At 41.0% G+C, this 21947-nt stretch overlaps 1 long non-coding RNA gene across 1 annotated transcript in view; it reads left to right on the top strand.

Annotated features, from left to right (window-relative positions):
- Positions 1 to 21947, top strand: part of LOC142047814 (uncharacterized) — a 498924-nt gene that overhangs the window by 406475 nt on the left and 70502 nt on the right. The window lies entirely within an intron of this gene.

The raw sequence follows: 21947 nt of genomic DNA, 5'->3' as shown, positions 1-21947 counted from the left end.
GGCAATAAAAGAACTTTGAGAGGTATTTTTGCTGAAAATACATTACAAAAATCTTACATTATAAGCATACTTCAATTATTTAAAACCAACATTATAGGAATGGATTTTAAACAGCCTTTCCTGGAGAATAGGGAACAATTTCACAAGTTGTAACAGATAGGTATGATTTTTCATGTCCACAGAAATAAAAGATGTTTCCTTAGGAACTTATAATGCAATACAAAATATAGAAAATGCAATGACAAACTACTTCAGGCAATCAGCACCTTGCTGTAAGAGCTGGTCACGTCATTGACCTACCTATTTTCACACACGTAGCACTGTGTTAACAGCTACAAAAACCAGGGTCACATCTGCAGCAGTCTGGTGTGTAATGGGATCATTTGATTCTTTTAGGGAAATTACATGGTGAAGAATGTTTGTGATTTTTCATTCCCCTAAATTAACCATCAGTTCTCTCTGTAAATGGCACTTGTAGAGAGTGGACTAGAGAGATACTGTGCTGCCTTACGAAAGGTCAGCAGTGCCAAAGGATAAAAATTCTATTACTGCATCTTCCAACTTGATAGGTCTTACCCACCTGTTGGCAAAAAAAGACGGTTACTCACCTTTGTAACTGTTGTTCTTCGACATGTGTTGCTTATATCCATTCCAGTTAGGTGTGTGTGCGCCACGTGCATGTTCGTTGGAAGACTTTTTACCTTAGCAACACTCGGAGGGTCGGCTGGGCGCCCCCTGGAGTGGCACCGCTATGGTGCTGGATATATACCCCTGCCGACCCAGCAATCCCTCAGTTCCTTCTTACCGGCTACTCCGACAGAGGGGAAGGAGGGCGGGTTTGGAATGGATGTGAGCAACACATCTCGAAGAACAACAGTTACGAAGGTGAGTAACCATCTTTTCTTCTTCGAGTGATTGCTCATATCCATTCCAGTTAGGTGATTCCCAAGCCTTACCTAGGCAGTGGGGTCGGAGTGAGATGTGGCAGAGTGCAGAACTGCTGAGCCAAAGGCTGCATCATCTCTAGACTGTTGGAACAAAGCATAATGAGAAGCAAAGGTGTGGACCAAGGACCAGGTAGCTGCGCGACAGATTTCCTGGATTGGTACATTAAAGAATCAGAAAACTACGAGTAGCTAGGGAAATGGAGGTCAGCTAAGCCGCACTCCACTGTTCCAACGACCGACACGGGCGGTAAGAAGGAACTGAGTGGTGGCTGGGTCGGCAGGGGTATATATCCAGTGCCACAGCGGCCCCACTCCAGGGGGCGCCCAGCCGACCCACCGAGTGTTGCTAGGGTAAAAAGTCTTCTGACAAACGTGCACGCAGCGCGCGCACACCTAACTGGAATGGATATGAGCAATCACTCGAAGAAGAATTTAACTAACAGCATAACACTGTCCTGGCATCATCATAATTTAATTTGTGGATTATTTACAGTATTAAAAATAACTTCTGTCTGTTACTTCCTATGAGTGAATTGTGAGTTCCTCAAAAGACTTTTCTATTCATTCGGCAAGCTCCTTAGAGGCAATGATAACTGCCAAGTGACTCATTTTGCTTCTATATAACTGTTAAAGTTTAGTGAGAAAGAAGAGTAAGAATGTAAGGCAGGTGTCACTCAAGACATAATTGGTATTAGAGTTAAAATCAACCTGCTTAAAGTAAGCTACATCCATGCTGTTGGAAGATAGGCTTGCAAGTATTTTAGGGGAACTTTAGACATGACTAAAACAATTGCTGAAATGATTTTCAGCTGCAGAACAAGGTCATTATATATCTGTGTGTGCATGTGCGTGTACATACACATGCACACACACACCCCTCAGAAATTTCAAGATGACCAGTAGATCACAATCCAGCAGGAGTTCAGTGAACTCACAGGTATGGAAGGAAATTGCTATTAATCACTTGCAGTGAGCACGCAGGCTCGAGGCCAGTAAAAGGAAAATCACTTTAATGGGCAAAGCAGATGTTGCTAAACTCATTGCAAAAGTTAGATGGGCTGATGTCCAAGGGTTGCATGAGGGATGTTACTCCGGCCTCCTCAATGGATAAAGCAGAGAAGTTTTTTAAAAATGGAGTTGTGTGCAATAAGTACTGGTATTGAAGCTGGATTTTGTTAGAATGACTGGAAAAAATATAATGCTCACTCCCTCCAATGCTCAAGTCTTCCATCTCATTAAAGTACTTATTACTAATGACAACCATCTAATGCATTAGCTAACACAGTTAGTCAGACTGTTCTGTCTCCCAAAATTTATACATGCACTTCCCCAGTAGCATCTCTTTAGTAGTATTTATGGGAAACTTCTACAAACCAGCTCTGCTGCTGCTATAAATTGGTATCATTCCATCAACCTGGATGGTGCTGTGCTGGTTTACACCAGCTAAGAATCTGCTCTAAAGTATTCATGAATTATATGCCTTCTAGTATTGGATTTTTTTCTGACACTGAAGCGTATACTGCAGCCTATATAAAGCCAAAAGCCAGAGGACTGATACAGTATGTTGTTAAGTACACAATTTGCCTAGAAGTTAAAAAAGCCCAGATACTTCCACAACAACATTTTCCCCATTCCACAGTTAAGCTCCAGTCATTGCCTCCTATCCAAAAGTGTTCAGCTGCGCACAAAATGGAACTGCCTCTGCCTTGACAATCTGGCCTCAGCTGACTGCCAACTTGAATATTTATCCTATGTTAGCAAAGCTGAAGGTTTTGTAAATGGTGTATAGATTGCAAGTGTGTAAGAAATGCTTAGCACTTCTTTAGCTTAAGTTCAGTATGTAGCAATAGAAAAAAAGAAACGTTTGCCTGCGGTAGGCTTTTTCCTGGTCTTGGAAGAAGGACTGTAAACCTAATAAATTAGTCAGACTTTTATATAATTGTGGCCAAAATCTTCAACCTGGCTGCCTCAGATTAGGCTCTCTAGTCAATATTTAGGCACCTATTACCTTACACTGGATATATCCTACAGAGACTATGTTAGGATGCTATTAAAGCTGATGACGTTTTAAACTCAAGTTAGGAAATTGAGAGTTAAGATTCCCAGAGCAATGTATACATAAGTACTACAAAACGCTACTCATAAGCAACCACAGTTCTAGGAAAAGGTGCAGTCCCCTTCCATTATGTTATAACAAAAGACTGTCACATTGCCCAGTATTGTGCAACCATAATGAAAGGCTTTATTGTAATGCACAAGGACAGACTTTTTGTACAATTGAAATCTCAACCTTACTGGGTTCATGTAATTAAAACAGTACACGTAAGTAAGAGTAGGCAGGGAGACCAACGAGAAACGGTTCCATAGAAGAAATTGTGCCCTGTTGCACTATTTTGCTCCAAAAAGTGTGCATGTGTCCTAGACTTTGCCGCACTTGCACATCTCCCACTAAAATGCCAATCAGGATTAACCTTGCGGGATACTCATGGCTGAAGAGTAGTGATGTTGTGTTCACTAAGCAGAGCTACACACCTACAGAGTTTGATTATAGGTTTATTGAAAACAGGACATTATTCAATAAAAACAAAAATATAAAAATGAGCTTGGTTTTCTCAAAGTTTAACAACCCTAATCACATGAAAACAAAGAAGGATAAAAGTTCTCAAACATGTGCTTCTTTCCATGGTACAGAGAATTGCAATAATATTAGATTGCATGAAAAACACTTCACTCAGATGGACTTACTATGATTATCAGGAACCTGACCAACAACTGAAAGCAATGCAAGTTTAACGTTTTAATATATATTCTCCAAGTAGAAAAAGGAATATGAATAATTTTCTTACTGAAGAACTGAAAACTAAAGCTGAGCTGCAATTAAAAGCTATTTGGGTTTCATTCAAATTTTTTCAAGGAAGTGTCACTTCTGTGCTGTCATCAAACTTGGGAAATTTTAGCCCATAAAATATTTGAAAAAGTCAGTGACTGAAAATAGGACTTTAGAACAGAACTAACAGTAGCATTGCAGCTACAATGTTAAATGCTAAAGGGTTTCATTCAGGCATTGGATACAGTAGTCAATGTTATATTCACATTTAGCCACTTTCCCTCTTAAAAGTTCCTCTATAGGTTTGAAAACAAGCTACTTTGAATTCTTTTTACAGTTAAAACAAACTGCTGTTGCTCTAACATGCATAGACATTTCAGTGTGGACAATGCAGACTTTCACAAGCATGTCCCAAACCACATTAGTTCTTATTGTTTGAATTGGCTCTTAAACAGCTGTTAAAACAGGCTGTAAGATATCAGAGTCACTCTAATTAACTTCCTGCTTTACTAGTACTTCAAAGTATTTCAGAAAGATTTTAAACAGTGTTTTTGTGGTAAATTTGAAAAAATAGTTGCAGACTTGTTTATCCAAGACTTTTAAAATTATATAATTTGCAAATTAGCATTTTCATTTAAAAACAAGGTAAACAGTATATTTTCCTAATGAATTTCCTGGCTCTTTGGCACTGTCTATATTTTAAAAAGTACACCAGTAAAAACTGGAATTAAAAAGAGATCTACTTAAACTTGTGCAAACCATAATGCAGACACATTTGAGCAACCTTAATCCTGCTCTATATTAATTTAGCTCAGATCTAAGTTACTGGCAAGAGCTAAACCTGTTTAAGAGAGTCTACACGTAGGGCATGGCTATATTTGTGAGTTAGAACGCATTAAAGCAGCCCAGTGCGCTCTAACTCATGACCCGTCCACACTGGCAAAGCACGTAGAGCACTCCTGGTACTCCACCTCGGCAAGTGGAATAATGTTTAATGCGCCCCCCGCTGGAGCGCCGCAGTGCCAGTGTGGACACCCAGGTCTCTTAATGCGCTCTGATTGGCCTCCAGAAGTGTCCCACAATGCCTGTTCTAGCACACTGGTCTACTGCCCTGCCCTCAAGTGACCAACTGTCAGACCCGCCCTTTAAATTCTCTGGGAATTTTGAAAATCCCCTTCCTGTTTGCTCAGCCAGGCACGGAGTGCTCTCAGTGAATCTGTCCACACGCCAGGCAATCCCCAGTATGGAGCAATGGTGAGGTGCTGGACCTCATCAGTGTTTAGGGAAGGAAGCTGTCTAGTCCCACCTGCGCTTTAGCCATAGGAATTACGATACCTTCAGGCAGACATCAAGGGACATGATGGAAAGGGGCCATGACCGGGACGGTCTGCAGTGTGGGATTAAAGTGAAGGAGCTGTGGAATGCATCCCTCAAAGCCTGCGAGGCACACAGCTGCTCCGGTTCTGCCCCCGCAACCTGCCGTTTTTACAAAGAGCTGGATGCGATACTTACGGGTGACCCTATCTCCACTCCGAGTACCACCATGGACACTTCAGAGCCCAGTCTAACAAGGCAGGAAGAGGAGGAGGAGGAACAAAGTGGGACCAAGAGTGCTCAGGACAAGGGAGACACCCCAGCAGCCCTAGATGCATGCAGCTAGGAGCTGTTCTCAAGCCAGGAGGAAGGTAGCCAGTCACAGCGGCCAGTGCTTGGGGAAGGACAGACACCAGGTTCTCAGTAAGTGGCTTTTATTTTGGGAAGGAAGTTATTTGGTACAGGCTGTTGGGGTGAGAAGGGTTAGGGCTGCATGCATGCCTAGATGCAGAATAGGGCATTGATGTGCTCTCTCACATTGCGGTAATCGGCCTCAGTGATCTCTTCAAAAGTGTCAGCCAGAACTTGGGCAATCCGCTTGCGCAGGTTTCGTGGAAGAGCCACTGTGGTCCTTGTCCCAGTCAGGCTAACATGTCTGCACCACTGTGCCGTGAGATATGGTGGGGGGGGGGGACCATTGCTGCACACAGGCAAGCTGCATATGGACCAGGGTGGAAGCCGCATTGTAGAAGACGACCCTCCCTTGCTTCCCAGGTCACCCTCAGCAGTGAGATATCTTCCAGGATGAACTCCTGTGGAAAATGTGGGAACAATAATCAGTATAGGGGCCCCCTGCAGCTGTTGGCTCTCCCCAAGGCACAGAAACCCAGAGGACAGTACAGCCGTGAAACAATCAGTCCTCCTTGACCCTGTGCTTACTCACCATTTTGGGGCTCCCATGGGTTATGTACGTTCGCTTTGGGATGGGCAAATTATGCTATTGCTTAGACTGCGCTTGCCCTTAAGTACAGGGGAATCATTGCTCTGTCTGGTGTGAACAGTGCTGCCTCTGTTAAGTGTTGCATTTTGCCTTTACAGATGCAACCTTGAGATCTCAGCCATCAGTATTATCACTGGCCAAGAGACTGCAAAGAAGCAGGAAGAGGCCACATAGAAGCAAAGATGACACATTGCATCAAGTCATGCAGCACTCCCTTAATGAAAATCAAAAAGTGCAGGAGTGGCAGAAGAGTGAAAGGAGGGTCCACCAGCAGAATGCGGCTCGCTGGCACTAAAGCATGGAGCAGCTGATAAACATCATGGAACGCCAAGCAGACTCGATCCAGGCACTCGTAGCCATGCAGGCAGAGCACTACCGCACCCACCCCCCCGTAGCCCTTGTCCCAAAACTCTTTCCCTTGTGCCCCCATGTCACCTCCAACCCACTTTCCCCAACACTCAGACTCTTATCACCACCAGCTGCCTCCAATACCTGTAGCTTCACCACCCAGCCCTGAAAACTATGACCCTTACCCACTGCACTCAACCCCCATCACCATGCAGTATAGCCATCCTGAAGTGCAGCACTCATTGCGCAGCACTCCAGACAGGAAGGCTGAGTATAACAAGACATACACAAATCTGTGATTGTACTGTTCTCCACCCCAACCCCTTGCCCTGTTTCCCAAGCAGTTGTGTTTCTTTTCAATAAATGGATTTTTTTGGCTTTGAATAAATTCTTTATTATTGCATAAAGTAAAAGATACCTTAGCCCAGGAAAGCAACAGGTACTGCAAGTCAGTGTATCATACGTAGCAAACACAGATTCCTACTAACACTGGAACCACTGCACTTCACTTCCATGCAGGGCACCAGACATTACTGTGGCTTTCAGCCTCAGATTGCTCCCTCAAGCATCCCTAATCCTTGCAGCCCTGTGCTGGGCCTCTCTAGTAGCCCTGCTCTCTGGCTGTTCAAATTCAGCCTCCAGGTGTTAAACCTCCAAGTTCCATGCCTGAGTGAATCTTTCACCCTTCCCTTCACAAATGTTATGGAGGGTACAGCACGCGGATAGAACAGTGGGGATGCTGTTACTGGCCAGGTGCAGCTTCCTATGCAGAGAGCACCAGCAGCCCTTTAAACAGTCAAAAGCACACTCCACAGTCATTCTACACCAGCTCAGCCTGTTGTTGAACCATTCCTTGCTGCTGTCAAGTCTCCCTGTGTAGGGTTTCATGAGCCACAGCATTAAAGGATAAGTGGGGTCTCCAAGGATCACAATGGGCATTTCGACTTCCCCCTACGGTGATCTTCTGGTCTGGGGGAAAAATTCCCAGCTTGCAGCTTCCTGAACAGGCCAGTGTTCTGAAAGATGCGTGTGTCATGCACCTTTCCGGACCAGCCTGCATTAATGTCATTGAAACACCCAGAGTGATCCACAAGCACTTGGAGAACCATTGAGAAATACCCCTTCCGATTAATGTACTCGGAGGCAAGGTGGGCTGGTGGCAGAATTGGAATATGCATCCCATCTATCGCCCCTCCACAGTTAGGGAAACCCATTTGTACTAAGCCAGACACAATGTCATGCACATTACCCAGAGTCACGGTTCTTCTGAGCAAGATGCGATTAATGGCTCTGCAAATTTGCATCAACACGATTCCAGCGGTGGACTTCCCCACTCCAAACAGGTTAGCGACTGATCAGTAGCTGTCTGGAGTTGCCAGCTTCCAGATTGCAATAGCCACCCACTTCTTCACCGTCAGGGCAGCTCTCAATCTCATGTTCTTGCACCACAAGGGTGTAAGAAACTGGAAAAAAGTACAGTAACCACAGAGGTGAGAGTTATTGCTGGATGCAGACTAGGAGGTGGCTAGTCTGTAAAAGAAACTTACTGGAACATTTCTGAGGGTGAGATTTCATCTGTAATCACTTTCTTACTGTTTTAGGTTTAGACTTCCATGTTTTATTTTATTTGTTTGGTAATTCTCTGTGTTCTGTTATTACTTGGAACCACTTAAATCCTACTTTTTTATTTAATACAATCACTTTTTACTTATTAATTAACCCAGAGTATGTATTAATATGGGGGAGGGAGGGGACAGCAAACAGCTATGCATCTCTATCAGTGTTATAGAGGGCAAACAATTTATGAGTTTACCCCGTATACTGGGTAAAATGGATTTATTTGGCATTTGGACCCCACCGGGAGCTGGGCATCTGAGTGTTGGAGACAGGAACACTTCTTCACTGTTTTCAATTTAGCCTGCAGCTTTTGAAGGATGTTGTTCAGACCTGGGTCTGTGTTTCTAGCAGGCTAGCGTGTCTGGCTCAGAGGTAGTCTCAGCACATCAGTTGGCAGTTCAAGGGGTTTTCTGTGGTCTAACCCATCACACAAGCCTTCACTATTCATTAAGGGTAAGACAGAGACAATACACAAAACAGCAATGCTTTCTACAAGGGAATAACCATCTGTTTGCTGTTGGGTTTGATTTTAATGCCCACTTTTTGATTAAAAATAAAATAAGTGGAATCAGCCTGGTTGCCTTTCTACAGCCATACAGAGTCTGAGTCTTGATTCTTGATTCCTAGTTTTGGTCTTTAGCTGCCCCTGCTGCTTGGGCTGTCAGTATTGCAATGGCTGGATGCTCACAGTGAAATCCTGTCACTATCAAACTCATTGTTCAATAGAGCGAGGATTTCACCCTCAGCTTCTAGGGCACAGATGGTGTAATCCTAGTTCACTGAAGTCAATAAGAGCTTTGACATTAACTTAAATGGGGCCGAGATTTGACCTAGAGTGCCTCAGAACTTTGATTATGATAACTCTAACAGTTTTGAAGAGCAGCCCTGAAGGGATCTCAATGTCTCACACTCCCACCCCAGTCCCTGTCTACTTCATTGTTGACTGGGATGGTGGTCTCCTGATGGGAGAAAGGGCGGAGTTAAAGTGAGTTTAGCTGAAGGAGTAGGCTGACCAGATAGCAAGTGTGAGAAATCAGGAGCGGGGGTGGGGGGTAATAAGAGCCTTATGGCCGGCCAGAGGATTCAAGGGGCCTGGGGTCTTCAGCAGCAGGGGCTCCCTGCCGCTGAATTGCCGTCCCGGGACCCACTGCCAAAGTGCCAGAAGGACCCCCCGCCGTGGGTCTTTGGGGCATTCCGGCGGCAGGTCCCAGAGAGGAAGGACCCCTTGCCACTGAATTGCCGATGACCCGGAGCGGAAGAAGCTCCGGGGGCCCGGGCCCCGTGAGAGTTTTCTGGGGCCCCCAGAGCAAGTGAAGGACCCTGCTCCAGGGACCCCGAAAAACTCTGCTGGGGGCCCTTATGGGGGCAGGGGCAAATAGCCCCTCTTGCCCCCCCGCCCCCTGGGCAACCCTGAAAAACCTATATAAGAAAAAGCCTCAAATATCAGGACTGTCCCTATAACATTGGAACATCTGGTCACCCTATGCAGGAGGAAGGCACAGAGAAGTGTTCCCAGCACTTTGCTGCCTAGTGAAATAATCAACTTGGAACCATTTTCAGGAACAGAAATCCACCAAAAAAAAAAATCATTAGCTTAATGGAAGGGGAGTAGTTCCAGTTTTCCTAGCCATAGTTTTTAAGCCTGCCTTCTCGGTGACTTGACATTAATTGGAGTGAATCACTTTACAAGGAACTATTACATCCCAAACTCCAAAGATACAATTGTATTTGTACTAGATGTCAAGATCTAGCCCGGTGTCTCAAATGAAGATACACGTTTAATAGGATATTTGATCAAAATGGTAGTGAAAGTTCACTGAGTTAATTGTACCCTTAGCTGTTGTCCTAATTTTCCATGTGGCAGCAAAAGGCAGACTTCTTGTTTTTTTAAGCAGTGTTTATATTAAACAAATCATTGTTCATTAAAAATGAGCTTAATGGGACACAACTGAAGTTTACCACATTGTGCTGCTCCTCTGGCTACTAACACAGAGAGCCAGATTCCAGGCTAAAACTGGCTATTTAACAGAGAAGTTGCCAGCTTGAAATCACTCCTGGGGCTTGTCATTTTGGTGGTTGATTGCTTTTGCTCACTAGGGACTTCCTTGTTTTCCTGAATGACGCTCTCCTTTGATCTATAGTACATTCTTCGGGTCTTGAGATTCATACTCATGCATTTATTCATTTGTTTTAATCTTTTCTGGTCAAAAAAGGAATTCTCTCACACATCCAAATCTGCCTCCACTACAAACCCTCATTCCAGTGCTCCCTTGATCATCCCACTTGATTAATGCATTTATTTTCTCAGCCTTGACTATGCAGTAGAACTTTAATAACTCATGTATCAGTTTGGAATGGTTACATTTGTTAGGCCTATCTCACTCCTCCAAATACAGTAGTAAAGTCTACACAAAAACTCCTGCTATGCTTTAATTTTTTTCCAAAAAATGACAAGGCCAAAAATAGAACATTTTCCATTCCGAGAAACAAGCAACATCCATGGGAATTCAGGCAATGGTGTTGGCCTGTCCAGAAAATTTCTGACAGACACTCCTATCAGCTTACAAAATCATGTTTGCTTGGTATAATTGCAGTGGTGAATGTCCCTATTTTATTTTGCAGACAAGCTAAATAATAAGACATACTAATCGCTGCATGGAATTCATAGGAACAATATTATGTGCCACACCCATGTCCTTCTCAACACTGAGGACAGTGTTATTGCTCAACAGAGGGATAACTGTAAAGACATTTCTTCTAAAATCAGATGCTGCAAGCCATTTAGAGCCCAAGCCTTGTATTCTGCTGTCAGTGTGTGTAATAATTAGCACTGATATCTTCAATGAGGTCTGGATTTTTAGACAGTTATAGAGCATCGTGCCAGGAATCAAGGAAATTCTTCACATTGCAATATATAGTATTATGGTGATGATAATGGATTGTCATATGAGAAAGGAAAGGTTCCTTTGTTCACAGACTTTTTTGCAGGGGGATGCTTGTTGGTTTGTTTCTTAAGTTATCTAAAACATTTCAGAAACTCATATACCATTCAATTACTGGCCTACTCAATATTGTAGTTAAGCATAATCAGTCTGACTGATTTAAGTCAGTTGAGAAGTATCCACTAAGGGCAGCAGCTTAATTAAAACCTATTTAAAAACAGATTTTAGTTAGATCTGTGCAAATTGTGTATACACAAAAGGAGTAAAAATTTCCAAAGTACCAAAAACTTACTGAAACTTTATTTGCATTTTCAAAAGTGACTTGGACGGCAAGTAATTTAAGTGACATTGACTTTGTGACATCTGGGCTTCTAACTGCATATATTACTCTAGAAAATGAGACTTAAGTGCTTTTGAAAATTTTAATGAAGTCCTCAGATTACTAAAAAAATAAAAATGAAATCTATAAAAAGAGATTGACTATATGCAACAGAGATTCTAATCTTTGCAAAAGCCAAAGTGATGGCAAATATTCAACTTCCTCATACAGCACCCCCAACAGCACAGACAACATAGAAGTATGCGCTGATTTGTACAAAGATTTGTATTTAGAGTAAGATTCAGAGGGACTGAGGAAGGAGAGATTTTTTTTAAACAAAAGTTAATATGAAAAAATTGTGAAGAACATGGGTGTGCAAAGTCTAAAGCTTAGAAAAACTAAAGGGCATAAAAGTTGTCTGTACACAAAGCATTAACAGCTGGTAGCTAGAAAGATTAATTTTACAGGGAAGGAAACACTGGATATGGATATAGCTCTCATGTAAGTATCATGCTAGCACCGTCCCACTATTTTCTTGCTCATTTTCCCTACACAACTTGGGGGAAAAGATTTCAGTATTACACTTTGGAGGTAGAGAAACTGAAGTACCTTTGCATTTACTTTTAAACTGGCTGCAGTTCATGTTATAAAGACAGCAAAACAAGTATCAAGTACAAAATCTGAATAAAAATATTAAAGAACTCCAGCACAGATCTGTTGGTTCTTGCATACTCTTTTCTCCACCTGCTTTTGTGGTGAACATCTGGAAACACTGGCAAAAGTAGTTGGCTTCTGACAGTGGCCAATGCCAAGTGCCTCAGAGGGAATGAACAGAACAAGTAATCATCAAGTGATCCATCCTGTCACTCATTACCAGCTTCTGGCAAACAGAGGCTTAGGGACACCATCTCTCCCCATCCTGGTTAATAGCCATTCATGGGCCTATCCTCCATGAACTCTAGTTCTTTTTTGAACCCTGTTATAGTCTTGGCCTTCACAATATCCTCTTGCAAGGAGTCAAACAGGTTGATTGTGAATTGTATGAAAATACACTTCCTCTTTTGTTTTAAACCTGCTGCCTATTAATTTCATTTTGTGACCCCCTAGTTTTTGTGTTAAAAGTAAACACTTCCTTATTTACTTTCTCCACACCAGTCATGATTTTATAGACCTCAATCATATACCCCCTTAGTTGACTCTTTTCCAAGCTGAAAAGTCAGTCTTGTTAATCTCTCCTCATACAGAAGCCATTCCATGCCCCTATCATTTTTGTTGCCCTTTTCTGAAGCTTTTCCAATTCTGATGTATCTTTTTTGAGATGGGGCAACCACATCAGCATGCAATATTCAAGATGTGGGCATACCATGGATTTATATGCAGTCAATATGATATTTTCTGTCTTATTTTCTATCCCTTTCTTAATGATTCCCAACATTCTGTTCGCTTTTTTGACTACCACTGCACAGTGAACTATCCACAGAAAACTATCCATAATGACTCCAAGGTCTCTTTCTCAAGTGGTAACCCTAATTTAGATACCATCATTTTATATGCAGAGTTCAGATTATGTCTTCCAATATGCATTACTTTGCATTTAACAACGCTGAATTTCACCTGCCATTTTGTTGCCCAGTCACCCAGTTTTGAGAGATCCTTTTGTCATTCTTCACAGTCTGTTTTGAACTTAACTATTGAGTAGTTTTGGATCATCTGCACATTTTGCTACCTCACTGTTTACCCCTTTTTCCAGATCATTTATGAATGTGTTGAATAGGACTGGTCCCCTTGGGGGATACCACTATTTACCTCTCTCCATTCTGAAAACTGACCATTTATTCCTAACTTTCATTTCCTGTCTTTTAACCAGTTACTGATTCCTGAGAGGACCTTCCCTCTTATCCCATGACAGCTTTCTTTGCTTAAGAGCCTTTGGTGAGGCGCCTTGTCAAAGGCTTTCTGAAAATCTAAGTATGCTATATCCACGGGATTCCCCTTGTCCACATGCTTGTTGATCCCATCAAAGAATTCTAGTAGATTGGTGAGGGATGATTTCCCTTTACTAAACACATGGTGACTCTTCCCCAACAAATTATGTTAATCTAAGTGTCTGCTAATTTTCTTTTTTACTATAGTTTCAACCAGTTTGCCCAGTACTGAAGTCAGACTTACCAATCTGTAATTGCTGGGATCACCTTTGGAGCCTTTTTTAAAAAATTGGCATCACATTAGCTATTCTCCAGTCATTTGGTACAGAAGCTGACTTAAAAGATAGGTTACAAACTACAGTTAGTAGTTCTGCAATTTCACATTTGAGTTCTTTCAGAACTCTTAGGAGAAAACCATCTGGTCCTGGTGACTTATCACTGTTTAATTCGGGGTCAGCAACCTTTCAGAAGTGGTGTGCCAAATCTTCATTTATTCACTCTAATTTAAGGTTTCACTTGCCAGTAGCACATTTTAACATTTTTAGGAGGTCTCTTCCTATAAGTCTGTAATATATAAACTAAACTATTGTTGTATGTAAAGTAAATAAGGCTTTTAAAATGTTTAAGAAGCTTCATCTAGCACCTTCTACACTCAGGCTCCTCTCCTTTCTCATTCTCCTTCCTATATCCCAACATTCCCTTCATCTCTCATTTCACCATCTTCTGTTTACTTCAGACTGATCCATAAGAAATTAATTGACTATTGACAGCTTGCACTCTAATGTAACTACCTACTTTACATTTTTATTTTATTTTTTCACCCCCTATTGACAAACTTTGGACCAAAATGAAACTTTTCCACCTATTACTGTTTGGTCTTATCAAGGGACATTTCTTAAGACAAAATCTAATCAATTTGCTCTCTTTATGTTTGCATCTGAAGTGCTTACAAAATAATAATCTTAAAATGAAACTTTTAGCCATCTGTATTTTAAAGAACTAAATTAAGACTGTAATCAAACATTTGGGGGGATGGGAGAGAGAGACAGGAGAGAAGAGAAGAGAATGGAAAGACAGCATTTTTCAAACCACAGACATGCCAAACTTTGTGCAATTTACTGACTTTTTCTGACTGCCATTAGAGGGTCAGAGGAATTAGGACGGTCTTAGTGCAATGTGTTCAAAAGATGGTGGTAAGGGTTGTACTTCTGAAAACACATTTAACCATCTTCTCCAGCTGTACATAAGAGATCAGGAGAAAGTATTTGTTTTTGTAGGAAAGATGAGCAGAAAACCTTTAAAAGACTAGCCCTGTGAAGAACATCCAGACAATGATGCAAGCAGAGCAGTATCAGTCTTAGTTTTGTACAGATCAACTCAATACACCAGGATGATGATTTTCTGTCAATGCTGTCATTCATAATGGGTTACAAAATGTCCCCTCCCCGCCCCAACCTGTTGAAAGCAAACCACATTTTGGTCATCCCCCCCTTCTCAGTTGTAGAACCCTTCCGCTGTTGCTTCTTTCTGCAAGTGCTGAGACAAGATTGGACTTGCATTCAGCCAAGATCTGACGTAGTCTGTTCTTTCCAAATGAAATCTCCAAGCCTTTATTCAACCCCTCTACAATGTTACACAATATATTTGGTGATATCTTCCTCCCTTTCCACCTCATCTGTAGTTACCCCCATCTCATTTTCACCACACCTCCCTTTTATTTCCATTTCATCCTCTACTTCCCAGCCACATTAAGTCCATTTTGCCAGAAGTGCTTCAATTTTTTTCCTACAAAGAGAATGTCATAAGCAGTTTATCAAATTTGTTATAGATAAGTATTTCCATCATTATGTTGTATCTTGTCCACGAGGGCTTTTAAATCCTCTAGCCATAACAACAACTTGCATGGAGAAGACATGGGAGAAGGTAGGTGGCAGCTTCACTGTGGTTAAGGGTGTATGATTTAAAGAAATCATTCCAGTTTGATTATATACATGCAAACAAAAATTTAAATATGGGCACACTGATCCCCAACACAGTGCTGATGGGCATCTTTTGCCAACTCAAAAGCCATACTACCATCCATTACGTTCTGCCCTGACCTTCTCCCCCATGGGTTACTTTTACTAGCAAACTTCAGATTGAGAATTGTTAAAGATTGTAGTTATAAGGTGGGTAATCAAGAATTACATTCATAATATGTGTTGTGTAAGATAAGGGTTATAAATAGATCAACAGATTTCCAACTTTCTCTTCCTTTGCAATTGTATAACACCTGATCAGCATGTTAAGGTGTTACAGGAAGTAGATCAAACTATTAGGCTCCCTGAGAATTTTAGTAACAAACACGTAAGTCAAGCATTGAAATTCCCATCTCACAAGTGCTTTCCTACATAACTAATCTGCTAAGATCATTCTTCTCTGGCGCAATTTATAATACACAGAAACAAATGATTTACGGTATGTTATCACTAAAATCTGAGTCTAATCTATATTGGTATAAATAGTATAAATTTATATTTGTATAAAATAGTAAATCAGTTCATAATGTACTTTTTCTATAAACATCAAAAATAGCAGGTGATTTTAAAAAGTTGGTAAGATATTTATTTGTAAGCCTGAGACTGAAAACTAGTAACTGTTTCATAAATCTAATTCTTTATTAGGAAAACTAGCCCAAACTTCTTTAGTTGTTTCTTCTAACAGCCCAGTTAAAGAAATAAAAGCTTCTACAAATATTACAAATATGAAATAGATCTCCACAAGCATACAGCTCTCAAGGAGGAAGTGTAAACATGCAAAATTAATAAAAGGATTGCTGCAGCAGATAAATCAAATTATGGCATATGTATATCCTGTATTATTTTCAACACTTAGTGTTGGAGAAAACAGTTTCTTAAATAACTTGATACAGGGAGTAACAAGTTGGGAACTATCCCCATCTTTTAGCTTAACAAATCACTATTTGAAGTGTGACATGTCATGTCATCTTGTGATACTTCATAATAATTTGTATTATTCCCTCTTGGCTCCTGTGATTGTACTTGGCTGGTTCTCTCCTCTTACTAACCACTTCAGCATTTTGTCTAATGGCTCCTCATCCTTCCTCTTTTTCCCTTTCTTGGCATCTCTCCAAGTTCTGTCCTCAATCCCCTCCTTCTCCAATTACAACTTCTGTATCATCATCTGCTCCCTTAGTTTCAATAACCACCCTTATGCAAATAATTCCCAAGTTTTCCCCTGTAGCCATAACCACTTCCCCATTATCTGCTTCTCCAGCTGCCTCCCAAACAACTCTACTTGGATCTTTTCTATCATCTCAACCTCAGTCTCACCAAAACTGAACTAATCTGTCCTTCTAAACCCTCTCCCTTGCATACTTCCTCTATGGCCTGGTCTACACTGGGGGGCCGATTCATCTAAATTGTGCAAGTTCAGCTCCATGAATAACATGGCTGAAGTCAAGGTACTTAGATCAACTTACAGTGGTGTCTTCACTGTGGTGAGTCGACTGCTGCCACTCCCCCGTCAACTCCACCTGCACTTCTTGTCAAGTTGGAGTAAAGGAGTTGATGGGAGAGTGCTCAGGGGTCGATTTATCGCATCTAGACTAGACGCAATAAATTGATTCCCGCTGGATCAATCACTGCCAGCCAATCCGGCGGTAGTGTAGACATACCCTATGACAGCGGTCAGTTCCACCACTCTTCACACACCAAGACTCAATTGTCATCTGCATCCCCATATACAGTTTCACATAAGCCCTGTAACAACTTGTGTCACCAAACCCATCCTTGTCCTTACTACCCCATTGCAAAAAATGCTTGTCTGCACTTAAATATTGTTTCCATTGGTCTATCTTTCCTCCCTGGCTTATTTTCTTCCAAAATCATCCCTCTCCTCCCGTTTTATCTATGGAAGAAACAGCATTTTTGACACTGATCAAGTTTCTTGCTTTTCTGAATCTCTTCACTATCTAAAAGTTCCTTACTTGTTGACAGCCCTTCCAGGGGCGGCTCTTCACCTTCCAAGCCCCACATGATCCTGACTTCTGTTAATTTCTTTAAGCAAATTCCCTTACTGGAGCTCAAAAGAATTACATGGCAAGGCATTAAACAGAACTCTTGAGCAAAGCCTGCATTGTTTGACTTACTGGAGTTTTTAAGGGCCAAATTTTGGCCTGTGATGTGTGATTACCAGAAGCTGGGACTGGATGACAGGAGATGGATCACTCAAATTGCCCTGTTCTCTTCATCCCCTCTGAAGCATCTGGCACTGGCCGCTATCAGAAGACAGGATACAAGGCTAGATAGACCATTGGTCTGATTCAGTATGGCCGTTCTTATGTCTGGCTTCCACTAGATTTAATGAGAATCACATGGAACATGACCAAGTGCAGAATTTGGCTTACAGCAGGAGGATCTTCCCAGAAAGAAAAGAAGGGAAGCCACCTCATTTTCACCAGTCAGAGTGTGCACCAGAGTTGAGAGGAACAAAATCAGTCAAAAAAGGAGAAAAGTCTTTCCTTTGTGCCATAACACCAGCATAATCCACAAAGGAAAGTGTACTGCTGAAAAACATGGTCCAGGTTAAATAATTGTGTGTGTTGAGAGCAAACACTGAAGTTAGCATTCAGCTCACTGAACAAGTTCAGTACACATATACACCATTTCATATTATATTGTCTGTACACCAGCTTGTTTATAGTGCTCCAGAAATTAACTCAGGCATGTATAAATGCATCTTGGATTTGTTTAACCCATACAATCCTGACATTCTCCTGAAGTCATTCCTCAAGGGAAAAGCTATCAGAAAGTGGAGGAGCAGAAAGGATTTATTTTGAAGGCATTATCTAAAAAATAGAAGACTTTAAAATCCAAAAGAGAGAAAACAAAGTTACCCTTCACAGTTGTAAAAAAATAGCAAGTGTAAGAGGGGAGAAAAGCGATAGAAACAGGTAAGAAAGAATGCCCCCAAAAATCCAAACAGCTACAGAAAACAGAGGGAAAGATGGCAAAAGGAGAAGGGAACATTGACTATAATTCCAATACTTGGTTTTATAATAAAAACTGTTTTGCTTTTGCATGATATTTTCCATTACAATAAATAAGGGTTATAGATGGAGAGAGAAGGGATAATGGGGTGTATCTGACAGGAAAATGATGGGGAAGTCAGTGTTGAAAATATTTAAATATTTTCAAGAATCTCACGTTATTTCTAATTTTCCAGGTGCTAAAACACAAAATTAAAAGCCAGCATTGAACATTTGACATTTACTATATCAATTAATATACTCTTTAGCTATTTTAACACCTTTTGCATTAATTTATTTTTGTAACTGATAACTTTTGTCATTTATTGTAAAGCTTTATTAATGCCATGCTAGTTTCACGATTTAAATCCATGCAGATCAGGACATCACACCATTACTACCTTGGCATGCTCTCTGTTCTTCCTTGCTTTCTTCAATGTACACATCTATGCGTTACGTGCGCAAAATTGTAGGAAAAAAGGCAATTAAATAGTTTTGGAAAAATGCTTATTTTACATATAGCTTATTCAAAATAGAGGTATAGTAAAAGACGGTTACTCACCTTTGTAACTGTTGTTCGAGACGTGTTGCTCATATCCATTCCAATTAGGTGTGCACACGCTGCGTGCACAATTGTTGGAGAATTTTTACCCTAGCAACACCCGGTGGGTTAGCTGTGGAGCCCCCTGGAGTGCCTTCACAGCGCTAGATATACCTCCCCAGCCAACTCAGCATCCCCTCAGTTCCTTCTTACCACCTGTGATGGTTATTGGGACTGTGGAGCACAGCATTACTGTCCTCCACTCTCCCTAGCTTTTACTTTCTGGTTTGGATAACTGTCCTAGTTCTTGTAGCTATATAGTTAGTGTTTTATAGTAGTCTTGATAGTTGTAGAATTAGTTTGTAAATACAGTTAGCGGGCTGGAAGGGGTTCCTTCCCCTTCCTCCCTGAGCGCCGTCCAGACTCATGCCCAAGGCTCCGCGGTTTAAGCTGTGCTCAGCCTGTTCAAAGCCTATGCCAATGGGAGACATCCTCGCCCCCGATTCCTGTTTAAAGTGCCTCGAAGAAGAACTAGCTACAATTTTTGTGTAATATGAATAGGAAGTTCCACTGGGCTGGAATCTCTCTCTTTATTTAGCTGTAAAGTACCTAGCATGCTTAGGCGCCATGAATAGTTTTCTCACTCGGTATATAGGTTTGTGTGCATCTTATTCTACCCCAGTCAGCAGTAATTTATCCAGGTGTTTCACACTCTTTCTAGGCAGTTCTACATATTTTATTTCAGTACTGATTTGGCAGTCAGGGCTGGCATAGCCCAATGATAATTTGCTTCGCAATTAGATCTATGCATTCTTTTATGTAAGCACTTCCTTAAGAGTTGGTTCAACTATTGCCTTTTCCCCCTACTTTCCAGTAGGATAGCTAAGACTTATTACATTTTTCAAATAGGATTCTTTCAGCACTGTAAGTCCGAATCAGCAATCACTTTATATTTGGGGAGAGGAGTAAAACCACTGAAAGCTTTTTCCTTTCTGTCCCCTGCTCAAAGGAAGGATACATTTAGCCACTGTCTTGGCTGGCACAAGGGCCAGGGACAGCTCAGTGGTTTGAGCACTGGCCTGCTAAACCCAGGATTGTGAGTTCAATCCTTGAGGGGGCCATTTGGGGATTGGTCCTGCTTTGAGCTGGCGGTTGGATTAGATGATCTCCTGAGGTCCCTTCCAACCCATATAATCTATGAAAAGGTTGAGAGGAAAAGAAGTTATATAGGTGAATGGATGAGAAATTCTCAAGCAGTATGTCCTGGCATAATGGCACACACAATAATGAGACAGCAAGGGAATTAGGCCAAGCATGAAGAACAAAAGCAAAAATACGTTCTCCCACCTGATTTGTGGTTCAATATCAGTTTCATTTCCCAGGCTTCTGGACTGCCTTTTTAAAATGTTGCTTGTGTTCCTCTCCACAAATACCTTCCATATCTCTTGTTTGCTTCCTCTGGGACCCTGACCAAATCTCTTCTCTACTGTTGGCTCCCACCCAATTACCAAACGTATTTACGAGACCCAACACAAAACTCTTAGCATGCTACTTTTTAAAAATACTCATCTTTTAAAATAGTCTTGATGACAATACACATTTTAAAAAGGCCTATTCCACCATTTTTATCAAGACATTTTTATGTTGTCAGTTTTATGGACACAATTTTTAAAAAAGCTTTTAAAAATCTACCCATTCATGGCTGAAGTGGCCTACATAAATTGAGTTGGTATTCCAGAACAGTTTTGCATGGAAAAAATGTTCACATAAAACCAAGATAAACCTTCATGGGATAGCAGCCAAGTAGAGGTCACAGACAGAATGGACATGGAGACTCAGAATTAAAGTACACTGTGCAGAATGTTTGCATTGTTGCTGCCCCATGCTCCAGCATGCACAAACGTACATGAATTATAAACAGGATGCTCCAAAACTGACATTTTAGTAAGCACTGCTGCAACACTTGAAAAAAAATATGAAAGGCACAAAAAGCACCACAAAATTTGGCTTCAGTAGACAAAAGCTTAAAGAAAAAGAGTGGGGATTACAGCTCATATGCAGAGCTAAATGGTCATAGATTCCAAAAATTTCATCTGAGAAAAACAACAGCAATTACACACACACACACACACACAAAAGATACAAGTAAACTAGAGAAGTATCAGAGGAATTGTGTCTCAAGAGCAAGTAGCATACAATTTGAAAGACAGACGAAACCCAGAATGGATTCCAACAGAAGGCTTCCAAGTAGAAGTTGGAAATATTATATTGTAGCTCTATTGGAGATGAAAAATAAGCAATCGAAGCAGACCATTATTACACTACCACAACTGCATAGGGATTCACAAGGATCCTACTCTGCATTGAAGTAACTATATACACCATTAGCTCATACAACAAATACATAAACAATTACAATTGTCCTGACACCAGAACCTCTTCATGTAGTTTCTTTTCCAATATTCTTTTAGAAACCACTCATTGAACAGAGTACTGAATGGACTTTCTATATGTTTCTAATTACTCTGATACCAAACAGCCCCCCTCCCCACCTTCCAGCCCACAGACCATTAAACCTTTTAAAAACTTTTGCTTCCAGAACGTAAAAGAACTATTACCATAAAGACTACAGGTAGAAAGATGTACATGATTAACTCTAAACAAGTAATAGTTATCTTATTGTTTACTGAAATGAAACCGTTATTAACAAATTTAGTTTGGTTGTGTCAAACATCGACTAGGAGAAAGATTCCACCTAAGTTGCAGAAATCAAGCAATATTAAAGCAGCAACATGTTTTTCATTTCAATTACTATATGGAAATGGCTATAGCACTGAGTATACATATTGTGAATTGATTCATAAAGCAGTACGTGAATCATTTTGACGATTTTTTCTCAAACATCTATTAAGCCATTTTTAAATGAAAAAGCTTCAGTAAGGAGGCAGGAATACAGCATTTAGAAATGAAGTAGTTAGATGTGTAATTTTCATAATTCAAAATCCTGCTAAACCATCACTACATGCAAAACAGTAAAACATTTTCTTTTCACTTTTACAGAGCCACTGAATCTGTAGCAACCTCACTGAGTTTAAGCACAAATCAAGTAACTTCTTTCTTCCTTAAGGCTCAAATGGT

This window comes from Chelonoidis abingdonii, chromosome 15 (genome assembly GCF_003597395.2).
Source record: "Chelonoidis abingdonii isolate Lonesome George chromosome 15, CheloAbing_2.0, whole genome shotgun sequence".
In the NCBI taxonomy this organism is placed as follows: Eukaryota; Metazoa; Chordata; order Testudines; family Testudinidae; genus Chelonoidis; species Chelonoidis abingdonii.
This window is presented reverse-complemented; position numbering and strand designations above follow the sequence as displayed.